General features: G+C 38.6%; 1 protein-coding gene across 1 annotated transcript in view; it reads left to right on the top strand.

Annotated features, from left to right (window-relative positions):
* LOC110950471 (endonuclease V) overlaps window positions 1-12,985 on the top strand; it is an 84,552-nt gene extending 71,567 nt beyond the window's left edge. The window contains exon 9 of the mRNA XM_022193054.2: window positions 12,673-12,985. The gene's annotated coding sequence lies outside the window, so the exon portion shown is untranslated. The remainder of the gene's footprint in view (window positions 1-12,672) is intronic.
* The last annotated feature ends 249 nt before the right edge of the window (window positions 12,986-13,234 follow it).

Raw genomic sequence — 13,234 nt, forward strand, 5'->3', positions numbered from 1 at the left:
TTCGTAATGAGTTGTAGGGTATATAACTACTCTCAGTTCTCCCAAAGTTAATAAAGATTTTAAAGTACACTCTGAGCAGTTGCTGTAATTGCAGTTTTTACAAGCAGGGATGTGCAGAGGCCAAATTCTTCTCATCTTTCTAAAATTGTGGGATTTGCATTCATTTTTACAGTTGAACTCTGATGCTGTGCAGGATGCCCTCACAGTGAAATAGTTTTTAGTACAGAAATGAACATCTCCTTATTGTTAGCAGCTTAGTGAAACATTAATTTGTCTGTGATATTTTAAACACCCATAGTAGAACAGATTTGTAACAAGTAATCATTAATTAGCCCTCTGAACTCCAAGCAATTTCTGGATGTGTTTTTTTTTTTACTCACTGTAGGCTCAGTTTTCACTGCAGTATAAAGTCATGCACCTCTGTTGAAGCGGCACAATCATGACTAGAAGTAAAGAGAACTCAGAAATTACCCTGTGCAGTAGAACTGAGTGAAATAAATAATGAAATAATATAAAATTTAAGTTGAATTTCCATACTTATTTTGCATAAAGGTTTGTTTTTGTTGAAAAATTGAAAAACACTGCTTGTTACATATTTTGTTCAGTGTTTTCCTCATTTCATTAAACTCTCTGAACTCCTTCTGTCAACCTCCAAAACCTCTGCATAGAAATTAGCTCTAATGTTCAACTGAAATACTGTTGTACAGGTTGCACACTACACTTTGATGATCAATCCACTTCATTCATAAAGCATCATTTAATGTGAGTGAAGCTCAGTGTTTAAAGTTACAAGGTAATAAAACATAAAAGCAAAAAAAATGGAGAGCAGAACAGAAGTACTAGGCACAAAAATCAACATGCAAGAAGAACTATGGATATAAAGGTTGCTTTTAAAAGAACTTGTCTTCTAAATCTCTGTATAGAAGGCACAAAGAGAATTTAAAATTATCCTCCAAAGTGAGAAAATGTGAAAGATATGAGGCAGTTTTAGATCTGCTAGCTTACGGTTTTTAAGAACATCAGCGCTAAATGTTCTCACCAGATTTGGAGAAAACTCTATGAAGATGAAGGACAAAGATGCCTTGAGGCCTTAGAGGTCTGCTGGGTTTGAGCTAAAAGCATGTCTGATATGTGGCGTAGAAACAGGCCATTAAGAGCTTTGGACACAAGATGGAGGATCTTAAATTGAATTGCAGTCTGAAAACTGAAAGTAACAAATAGGCAGAGGAGGTTTCTGAATGCATTCTAGTTTGTGAGTGGTTTTAGTGGGAAAGCCAATCAAGAGGGAAATGCAGTAATCATCGTCTTTGTAATGGGAAATGTGAGTTTCCATATTCAGACTGGAACTGAAAACCACAGATATTGTTAATGTGATTTTATAATTATCTCTTACTGAGATCATCTACATATTGAATTTTGTCGCGAATTTTACAATACTGTATTTCAAATGAGTAGTTGGGTGTCATCTGCATATTGTAGTACTTCATGTAATGGATTTACAAGAAGTTAGCGCTGGAAAGTTGATGGAAAAGACAAGAGAGTCTTTGTTAGTGACAAACTCCTGGGTCATGTTGCCTGACTTTGTAAATAATATTACCTGGGGGAAAAAATGTAAAATACTGGAATAGTAATGGGATAATAACCATGGAAATCTCAATTTTGTTGGGGATTTTAAACAGTTTCTTGTCATTTTTTTGTTCTCGTCGCATATTTTACTCACTGTGGGCTCATTTTTCACTGCAAATAAAAGTTGAGAGCATCTATGGAAACTCCGTTGCCATGGTCAGAAGTACAGGGAACTAATGCTGCATAACACACTTTCTTTATTCCCATATAATATGAAAATCTCCTTTCTGCTGTCTGTGAACACGGCCCACAGTTCAACTGAAAGTCCCTCAGTTTTCATCATGTGACTGTGGAAGGGTAGGTTTAATTTCTTTGATTATTTGTTTTGCACAAATACATAAACCTGATCAACACTTGTCCCGGTGTTCACAGGTGTTACCAATACTGGGAAAAATGATGACTCTATGTAGTATAGATATTTGCTGCTAATTACATTTTTAATTTGTTTCTGTGCTTTTCTGCTATGTGTAAACACAGCCTACAGTTCAGGCAAAAAGTTGCAGAATTTGTGTTACAACTCTTAATCGCAGCTATGTTGCTCATTTCTTTTCAGCTGGACGAAAGAGTGGAGAATTCCTTTTTTTCCAGAAAAAAAAGATACTCCCTGGTTAGTGCAAACAACTTATTTTTAGCTTATTTTTGAACGACACATGGAGAAAATAGGGATTTTTATGAAATATGCTGAATCGCATCTTACAAGAGAGTAGTTCAAATTCCAAAGTCCAGAAGTTGCAAATCTGAGTTATTCTTGTTTTAACAGTTTCTGGTCCTGATGAATGGTGAATTGTTTTTTCTAAAAATAGAACTTTATTTAAACCCACCTGCAATTATAGTGCTTCAAATGGTTAATTAAAGAAAAACTGATTTTTTTGACAATGCAATACAGTGAAGGATATGAAAATAAGCCATAAAACATTCATCCATTATCTATACACCACGTAATCCTCATTGGGAGGGCTTGAGTCCAGCTGACTTAGGATGAAGGCAGGAGATGCCCAGGACGGGTCACCAGTCTAACACAGGGCTGCAGATACAGACAAACAATCACACTCACATTCACACCTATGGACAATTTAGAGTTACCATTTAATCTCAGTATGTTTTTGGACTGTGTTGGGAAGAAGGAGTACCCGGGAAAACCCACACATGCACAGGAAGAACATGTAATCTTCATGAAGAAAGATCCCGGGAATCCTGAGATGCAAACCAGGGATCTTCTAGCTGCAAGGCAAAAGTGCTAACCATCAAACCACTGTGCAGCCTCGCTATAAAACAGCAGGAGAAACCTTTTATTAGTATTACATTCAGATTGTTACATGCTCACATCTCTTCACCTTCACGTCAAACTGCTGCTTATAAAAGGACGAATCCTTGCAGAGATGAGTGCATCAGTGCTTTTGTGCACATTTTAATCACCCACTTTTACTCTTTCTGCAGGAATTCACTTCATTATTTTTAACTTGTGTTGTTGAGCTGGATGCTTGTGAACATCTGATTTCACTGTTTTACTGGTGTGAACACTAACACCTTCATAAGTTAGATAAAAAGATGAAGCCTGTCATAAATAAATCACACTTCATTGAGTTATACTAAGATCTCCACAAAACTGCATTCTATACAACTGCACTGTATTGACATTAACCTTTTAAAATAAACGTGATTTAATTTTGAAACAAATGATAATAGTAATAATAACTATTTATGTATCACCTTTTAAAAACAGAGTTTAGAAAGTGCTTTACTTACAGGGCCAATATGAAAAGAAGAATACTTGGGAAGAACATTGAACAGCAGAAGGCTGGTCTGTCCAAACATGCTAACAGAGTCTCAAAATAAACTCATACAACAACACCAGATAGATAAAATATCTGTAACATCCAAGTTAGGGAATTTTTGCGACTTGTTCAAATGTTAATATTTGTTTGGAGCAATTATTCTTAGACATAAGTTTTGTTTTCATTTTAATTAGGTTTAGGTATGAAAACTATGTGGAAAATATCATTATTTGAGTTAAAATATGACGTTTTCACGAAATGTTTCAAGCTTCTAAATTTTCTGAATTACTAGAATAATATCGATATAATTGAAGGAGTGACAGTAAGTAAATAAATTAATGTATGTTGATTAGGAAGAGATTTGTGAACCAAACATAATCTGGTAGAAAATCTGTTTACCAAAAAACTTGATTGACAATGCAAGTTAGTTATATAGAAACAAAATTTTGCGAAAGCTCAAAGATGTCATGCTGACCTGTCACTCTTTGAATCCCGTGAACAGTCGGTACATCTGTAGAAGCAACACTTTCAGTTTTCAGTCTGCATAGGTAAAACATCTGTAACGGATGGGTTTTGTGGTTTCTGTGGATTCATACTGACTGTCGGCTGTGAATTAATTTGAAATTTTGCTTTGTTTGCTATCTTTAAGGCCAACCAATGCTTCTAAAGAAAGAACGAAAGCAAAAGCCTTCAATGAAAAGGTTTTTTAAATTATTTTTTGCTAGCACCAGTTTAACAGGATGGATTACTGTGGGACCCCAGATATCACATTCATTAGAAAACAGCCACCGAGTTGGATGATGAAGTCAAGAGTCACTGATTTTAAAAAAAAAGAAGAAGAAGAAGCTATAACTCTGTTAATGCTATATAGGTTTTTTCAATTTTCTAGCTTGGCATTTGCGGTGATGATTGTGCTTTCTTTCATTTACGAGGCACACAACATTTTATATCTGTTGCTCTCTCTTTGTTTTATTGCAATTAAACAAACCGTAGAAAAGCTGCAGGTTGAAGATGGTCAAATTTGGAATGATTTTTGCGTTAAGGGAACCTCTGCGGCCCAGCAGTCTCTCTCTCTTCTTTACTGAGTTTCTATTTTATTTCAGAGCTTACCTGTAGCAGCAACATCAATAATTTGGGACTCGGTAGATTTTCACTTCCTTCATCCTTCAAAGAACTAGAGGCTTTTCCTTTTTGAAGAATGCTACAGTTCTGCTTGACACACAGCTTGCGGTGCGTCTGACAGCACAGCAAGCAATATTGGAGCAAAGAAACCTGAAGCTGTTGACTAAATCTGAGCACAGCCTGCCAGACGCTACAAAAAAATGCTTTCTTTACTGCTTGGAGTGCTTAATCAGGACTGAAAAAACTCCTCAACATTTATGCATATGTGCCTATGAATGCATCATCCTTGGATTTATATAAATTAAAAAATTCTAATTACTGCAGCAGCACTTTAATACCCCCTCATGAGTCATCATGTCTTATATCTAATTAGCAAAGATCCATAATAGCCTATTAGAACCACTCCAACTACCCGAGTCACAAGCATCAAAGTTATACTTTAAAGGGGGTGGTGTTGGTTTCAAAGTCCATTCTTTGTCTTTGATCAACAATAACCTTTTAATAGATAAAACATGCAGTGTCAAAATGTTTTACTCCAAGCACAGAAAAGAATGAGGCCACACTCACAGGGAGGATATTTGTTACTATAGTAGTGCGTATAATAGGAGAGGCCACATGGGAAGGTGAAAACGGGATTAGGCCACTTAAATTTACCCAACTTTTCCGTGTCGATCTGACATTGTCTTTGCTCCACATTTCAAAAGCAATGATTAGTAGGCGAGCGTGTTGGAGCAACTTTACATCTGTTACAGTATACTGAGTTAAAACACAGCAAGAAATGCCGTTTGTCTGTGAAACACATGCTGAAAAAAGACATTTTGTGTGTGCGTGTGATATTTTTTAGATGAGCAGAAAATGATGCCTTCTCCTTTGTTTACCTCTTTGTTCTCCCACCACCTGCATTATGTCACATCAGCTGCAGATCTGATACACTGACTTTGTTTTGGAAAAACAGGAAGTGTTGGGAAAGCAACTGCAAAATTCACCCCAATACTTATTTATCAGGTTTGAGAGGAATTAAACTGCATGTTAAAGCTCCTATATACTTTGAAGAAGCAGTCGTTAAGATAAGATAGAACTTTATTAATCCTAAAGGAAATTCTATTGAAATAAGGCCAGAATAGAACGCATAAACTAATACTGTCAATGATTCTGAGGTAGTAAATTAATGTTACACATGCTGAAAAAAACTACACTGCAGATAAAAATAAAATATTACACTATTGCACTTAGCAGTGAAAAGTTTCATGACTGTGATTTTAAAAATCAAAAACTCTACCTGACTTAAAGTTGGCCACCATCCCTGTCGAGATAGTGTTTCTGTGCAACGATGCTCTGCTCCCAGTGCTCCTGCAATAATTCAGATGTCATTTTAGCACCATATGCTATGAGCTGTGAGCTTCTAACCTGTGTCAACATGGTGACCTTCAACTTGAATTTCACTTTGGGGTAGAGGAAGAAGTCAGAAGTAGGCAAACTGGTGAAGAGAAAGGGATCATTGACACATATTCTATTGTACCGTAGTTCATGCTGTTTGCACTAAATGTTACATGTTACAGTAGAAGTCTGCCTTAACTACCTGACTCTGGAGGATAAATTCCGTTTCTTCTGATAGTATCAGAAGCAGAGCTTCCTCTCATCACCAGGGGTGGGTCATCTCTGGTGATGAGAGGAGGGTTCTTCTCCATGTTAAGGTTGGAACATCCCAACTGCTGACAGACACAAAATCTACTGTTTTCTTCTGTGTTTTGGTTTGAGGTTGATGAATAAGTTACAAATTAGCATCTGAAGGGTTAGGGTTAGTGCACTTTTTAAAAAGCCAGAATGTTGCTTTAACTCCTGCTTTGTGTTGCCTTAGTTTGGGTCCATTATGAGCTCAAAGGATAATTCTGGGAAGTAGCCAGGTGAATTTGCGCTGGTGAAAGTTGAGGACTAAAATCAACATGTAGTGCATGTGCAACTTTCTTCTTTTCATTGCTGCAAGTTATGAATGATTTGTGTGGAGTTGGTTATATTTGAGTTGAACATTGAGCGACGTTGAGTTGAGTACCATGAGGGAGCCCCGTTACTATGTTTATTGTGTTTTCCATGCATGCATGACACAAACCGTCCCAGAACTTTTTAATCCACCCTTACACTTTTAAATATATGCAGTTTTTACAGATTGTAAACTACAGTGGAGTCACAGGGAACTTGGCTCCTCCTGATAAGACATGACCCCCCGATGAAATTCTGAGTGGGTCTCTAAAGTTTTCAGTCTCCTGCATTTTCATCATCATTGATCTGGTTTAAAATTAGGCTGTTATTGATGTATGATTCATACACAATGGTGATTTATGCACCCTGTTCTTTCTGTCTTCACTGAAGCATGACAGTGCAATATCATAAACTTTACTCACTGTAGCTCAAAGATCTGGACACAAACAAACTGTCTTGTAGCAAACCAAAGCAGAAAAGCAAACCTGACCCCCTGTGGTGCTCAAAGCAGGCAGCAGCACCTACTTTTAAAACAAAGAGGTTCATAAATATTGTTTCTGGTATTTCAAGTATTAGTTAGTGTTTAAGATTGAAAGATTAAATCACATTTGGCAACTTTAGCGCCACCAATGCAAGTAAATGTTGGCTGGTCACCAGAAATATGTGAGATCCAACAGAAAACCAAAATGCTGAAAGTTTCCCACATGAAATCTACCCAGAAATGTGAGACTGGCTGAAAAAAATCACCTGCTCACCACAGACCCCTCCTGTCTTCACAGTTACACAGTAGTGATCTTTAAATTGAGAAATCCAGTCTCTTCTCACATGCTTTCTTGGATCGTCTTTTGTCTTTTATAGTTTTGACCATCATCTGGAAACATTGCAGCCCTCAAAGCATTTATTTCTTGTATGCTCTTAAAGGGACGTTTTCTCCAGGGTGGGCTACCATTAAAGTAACACATAAAATGGAACTAAATTAAACAACAAGCAGAAGATCATAAAGAAACCGGAGAAAAGAAATTAAGCAAAAACCCCAGGGCTGGTATAAATACTTGATACAGATGGATGCTGGCAGACAGACTGAAAGAGCTGGTTAAAACACACATTCCTAAAAAATATCATGTAGGTCTCCAAAACATGTTTCCTGTGGCAGCAGATGCTTTAAGCCCTGGACGCTGCAAGTTGGAGCTTCTATGAATTGGACATAAAGGCTTGATCAGATTGAGATCTAGAGAATTTGAAGAACGAGTCGAAATTCCTGAAAAATGTTTGCAATGTGGCAGGAAGCATGATACCGCTGAAAGAGGCCATCAGAGAATACTGCTGATGCTATTAAGGTGGTCTGCAGAAATGTTTAGGTGTCAAAGTAACATCCACATGTGCAGGACTCAAGGTTTTCCAGCAGAACATCATCCAGAACTTCACACTGCCCCCATAGTGCATCTGTGTCTGCAGGAGCAAAAATGATTCATCAGAGCCGGCCACCTTCATTGTTCCATAGTCTAGCTCTGACATTTATGTGCATGTTGTATGAGGTTTTATTCAAGACCAGAGGTTAGCAAAGTCAGCCTAATTATCTACAGCTACACAGCTTCATACATGAGCTGTGATGCTGGTTCACTGGTTGTTCCTCCTTGGACTGCTTTTGGAAGGTATTAACCACTGCATAATGGGAAAGTATAATGCAAATGCTGTTTAAATAATGGGAACTGCATAATGGCGAGATGGTGTTGCAGTGGCAGCTTGCACTGTTGCCTGACAGCTGGAATGTTCTGGGTTCAGATCTTAGCGGGAGACCTTTCTTTGTGGCTATACATGTTCTCTGACCAAAGACATGCTTAGCTTAATTGCTGATTCCAAAATTTGAGTGTGAATGGTTGCCTGTGTCTCGGAATCGGAATCATTAGTACTTTATTAATCCCAGAGGAGAAGTTTCTTACAGAAAAATAGTCAAACAGTATGTTAAATAAAAAACTAAAAATAGAAAAAGAGCAGGCTGACCACAACTCGCTGCATGCAGGTTGACACATCTCTGTGATGGACCTGTCGCCTCATTGAGCTGAGAAAGACTCCACCCCTGCCACGAGGCTGTACAGCACGGAGTTGTATAAGGCTGTATAGATAATGACATCAACCCACAACACCTGCCGTTTTGGAGATGCTTTGACCCACAGTTTGACCCTTGTCAAAGTGATTCAGATTCTTACGTTGCACATCTTTTCTGCTTCCAACACATCACGACTCTCTTTCCTCCTACGAGCTCAGGATGCACCGCCTCAGCAGCATCGCTTCACCTTCTCCTCACTGACTCCCTGTTCACTTTGGAATAGATTTTAAGATTTCACCGATTACTTTTCATGCACTTTTCAGTCTGGCCTCGAGCTACGTAGCAGAACTGTTGACCTCACATGAACCTGCAGCACTTCTGGCTGATCTAAAGTCCAGGTTTAAATCTAAAGGTGACAGCTTTTACCATCGGGACCCTTCGGATTTGGAACAACCTGTTTGAGAAAATAATGAGTCTCTTACAACCCATTTTATAGAATAGATTTTATATTATTTTGTACTTACATGGCTTATATTTTTATTTTTGGTACTAATATTGACATGCAACTTGCATCTTTTGTGTTCTTGTTTTAACTTTTATCTTAATTTTGCCTTAATTTTCCTGCTTTTTAGTTGTCTGTCAAGTTGTTTATTATGTCTTGTTTTTAAAAGTCCTACATAAATTACATCACTGTTATGTTGCAGTAACTCAGGAATGAACCTGATTAGTATTAGCGTGTTCTTGTAACGGCCAAAATAAGAGGCAGGTTGCAAAAAAAACTGGAATCATCCTTTAAATCGTGACCTTGATAGTAGAATTTACAGACTTTCTTTTATGTGATGTTGTCTTTTTATTGCTCTTCTTCCTTTCCGTTAATATTGACATGCATTTTCTGTTTTTGCATGTTTTGTCTTCTTATTTTAACTTTTATCTTAATTTCTGCTTTTGCTTTGTCTGTCAAACCACTGTATAAACCCTTGTTTTTAAGTGTGCTATATAAATAACATTACTAATATGTTCCGGGTATCTCAGGAATTACCTAGATTACTAGATATTCTTATTATGGTCAAAAAAGGTTGAAAAAAACCTAGAATTATCCTTTAATCCTGGCATTGATTGCAATCAAATCTGCTTACTGAGCTACATGGAAATATAAGGCAAAACAAAACGGCACAAGCAATGCGCAGTTTGATACATTTCTTGTACGAGAAAAAAGAAAAGAAACAATCCCTTCAGCTCCAGACTGCTGAATGTGTTTAATAGATTCGTACCTGCAGATGTGATGTTGCAGAAAACAATACCCACCTGCACATCAAATTACACCAACAGACCTAATAAAGCCTCTCTGTAAGCACCGGCCATGACCGACTGTGTCCATATCTGCGGTATATTAACAGCAGATCCGCTGGGAGCCTCCTCCTCCGGCTCTGACTTATGTAACGTCCACATTCATGCCGTTCCACCTCTGTTATGTTGTTCTTTTATTGCCCATTCAGCACCTTGACCAGCACTGCGACATGATAACAGCCCTCCATCTTGCTCTCTCTCTGTTTTCTCTGTTTCTTTATCCGTCGTGTGGCCTCTTATTCTATTTCCTCCCTGTCGCTCTGCTCCAGTTTACTTGCTGATGCTGATTGCCTCTGTAATGTCCTGGGTGGCTATTCACAGCAAATTGCTTTGTGTTGTGTTGCTATAGGGCCCGAGCTAACAGGGCCGAGGTCTTTTCGCCGTTCGGGGGGAAATAATGACGGACGCTAATGGGCCTCGCGGTTGGGCTCCGGGTTTTGCTGCTACAGCACATAAATAGGTGTGGCGTGACAGTGTAATGTGTTCAGTGCTGTGTGATGAAGCTGTTCAGTTTAAACTCGCCTCCAAGTGAAACTACTCCTTCTATACCATCAGATCTTGAGACTCCGCTGACTGCAGATCAGGGCCGATAACTGATAAGAAACTTCCTCCTAATTGTTCAAAATTTTGGAGTGTGATTCATCTCTGATCCAAGAACTGAAGCAATGAACATGAACATGAAGCACATGAACCCTTAAATCACAGTAAATGAGGCTCTATCAGATCGACTTATGGATTGCTCATATATTGCTCATTGCTCAACTTGTTTTTGACAATAAGTTTAGTGAAGGATCATTTTGACAAATGGTGATTTGCTGCCTTTATTTAGGCCGGAGCACTGAGGTAAAACAAGACATATGGGACAGAGAGCAGTAAAGGTCCAGCAGGTCAGGATTCAAAATGAGGATTCACTGCTGACGGCATCTGTGTTCCAACCTCTAGATAACAAGCTTTGAGTAAGATGCAGCACATGTTGTCTGTGCAGACACCAAAATGATGAATCCGGAGTGATTCAACACCCCTGAATCCACCTTTGTCACATCATATGCCTCTAACAGCTCACGTCTGTTTCCTCGACTGTCCAACAAAACCAGCAAATGATCTTTAAAACCAAGTTCTGTCCAAGTGATGTTCCATAAATCAGCCTTAAGATAAAAATAATTGGCACAGCAAGAGATCTCAGTCAGAGCAGAGTGGAACTTCATTAAACACAGTCATGTAGTTCATTTAGCTGATAGGTGACATTTATTTTTCAGATCACATGACTGAATTTGTTTGCATATGAAAATAATGTTAATGTAACTCTTTTTGACAACATATAAACCTATAATGGCTGCATAGAATATAGTGATGCTATCTTCTGCACAAATATTTCAAACAGCATGTCATCAAAAATCTCTCCTCCACAGCTCTGACTGTAAAACAGCCTCTTCTCTCTGAGGATTAGTCCTTTTTGAAAGTAAAAGCAGAACGCGTCGTGAGTATCTGCTCTGAGTGTTTATAGTCCGAGGATCATTTTCAGCACAAATCCTCGGGGTAATTCTGAGATGCTTTAGAAAACAGCGGCTCAAGTTGGACTTTGCATATCTCAGGTGTTCTTAAGAGTCTGAGTTGAGAGCAGCTTCTGAATGCTGAGCGATGTTCAGGTGAGGAAGGACCTGAGTGTAGATTCACTGGCATCTAAAGGAGAAGCTGCAGCAAGCCCCAGTTTAGAAACAGTGTTTGGTTTGTTTGTTCTGAGACATCATTGCAGAGAATCCGCTCCCTATGTCCACATGAAAGAAAAGTTCATTTATACACTAATGAAAACATAATTATCCATACTGTACAGCATTTCTGTTGACAAATCCCCTATATCCTACATACTGGTTGTTTAATTTTAAACATTCGCAGTGTGGTTCTTTTTGTCTTTAATCCTCAAAACTTCTTGTGCTCCTGTCATAAATTTACTCTTTTAAATGAGGCATAAAGTAATTTTGATTAAATATCACAATTTTAAGTTTGGATTTGGTTCATTTTTCCCACAGAATGCAACAGAATTACCCCCAAGGACTGTTAGAAAGCTGAAAATCCGCCAATTTCTCCTGGTTTTACTGTTTCTAGCTTTAATAAATGCTGTTATTCTGGCAATTCTTTAACCCATTAAGGTTCAGCGGCCCGAATACAGGCCGCTTTGAGATGCACTAAAGTATTTCACTTAATTGACCGACGCTGCAAACTCGATGATAGAAACACTATACACCGATGGAAAGCTTAGATTCTCATGAATCCGCCGGTATAAACCACTTTCAGATGTGATTACCACAGCGGGTAATATAAACACATTTGTCCGACAAACAACGAATATCCATCCATCCGTTCTCTATACGCGGCTTCAACGTAAACAGCGCGACTCACATTTGCGGGTTCATTATTACACACAGATGAAAATATTCCACAAAAAACGGCCATAAACATCCAGACGAAACAAGCCAGTAACGTATTTTGTCCAAAACGTGTCTTGAAGTCAGTATATAATCCACGAATAGGTCGTTTGCGAGGAAATGCACCTCGCGATGCGCGTCCAATATTCCCTGTATTTCTCGTCATATTTTTATTTACAAATAAAATATTAGCGATTTTTTTGTACTGAAAATGGCTGGAATTGACTGCACCTTATAGGGCTGCAGACAGCACGCCTTTCAAAATGGCTGAGGGGTTTTAAACGCAGTAAAATAGACTCTATATCATATGTGTTGCTTTAAACGATTTGGTTTTTTGTCTTTTCTTCTGTCTCAGGTTCCAGATGATGCAGCAAAGGATCTCAAGACCAAAAAACTAAAGGCCAGCAAGCACAGAAGATTCCTGAAAAGTCCATCTGTGTGTGTGAGAGACAGAGTGAATGTATGTGTGCAGAAACTTTTAAAGCCGTTTTCATCCGAGCCAAGAAAACACCGTCAGATTAACTGAATCTTTTTATGCACTCGCCCCCGTATTTTTAACTGGATGTGGGTCAGACTGGCTCTTTTTATATACTGTTCTCATTGCATTTTTTGGGTCAGTCAGCTTTTTTACACAGGGAGCCTTTTAAATAAATGATAAACGTCCTTGATCTGCCACAGAGTCCTGGTCATCTGTTTGATGTGATGGTGAGGATTGTGCTTTATGTTGAACTGGCCATATTGTACGTGTCGTCACTGAGCGTGTCCCTTCGTCAGATTTGGCAGCGTCCGGCGTTTAGTCATTCTGGTCCCGGTGAGGCAAACGGAAAAAAGAAGGGCAGGAAGGAAGGGGGCTGACTCTGCAGGGATGGTGTCCAGGAATAGAAGTGGTCAGATGGGGCAGTATTGATCAGCAGGAG

This window comes from Acanthochromis polyacanthus, chromosome 3 (assembly GCF_021347895.1).
Source record: "Acanthochromis polyacanthus isolate Apoly-LR-REF ecotype Palm Island chromosome 3, KAUST_Apoly_ChrSc, whole genome shotgun sequence".
NCBI lineage: Eukaryota > Metazoa > Chordata > Actinopteri > Pomacentridae > Acanthochromis > Acanthochromis polyacanthus.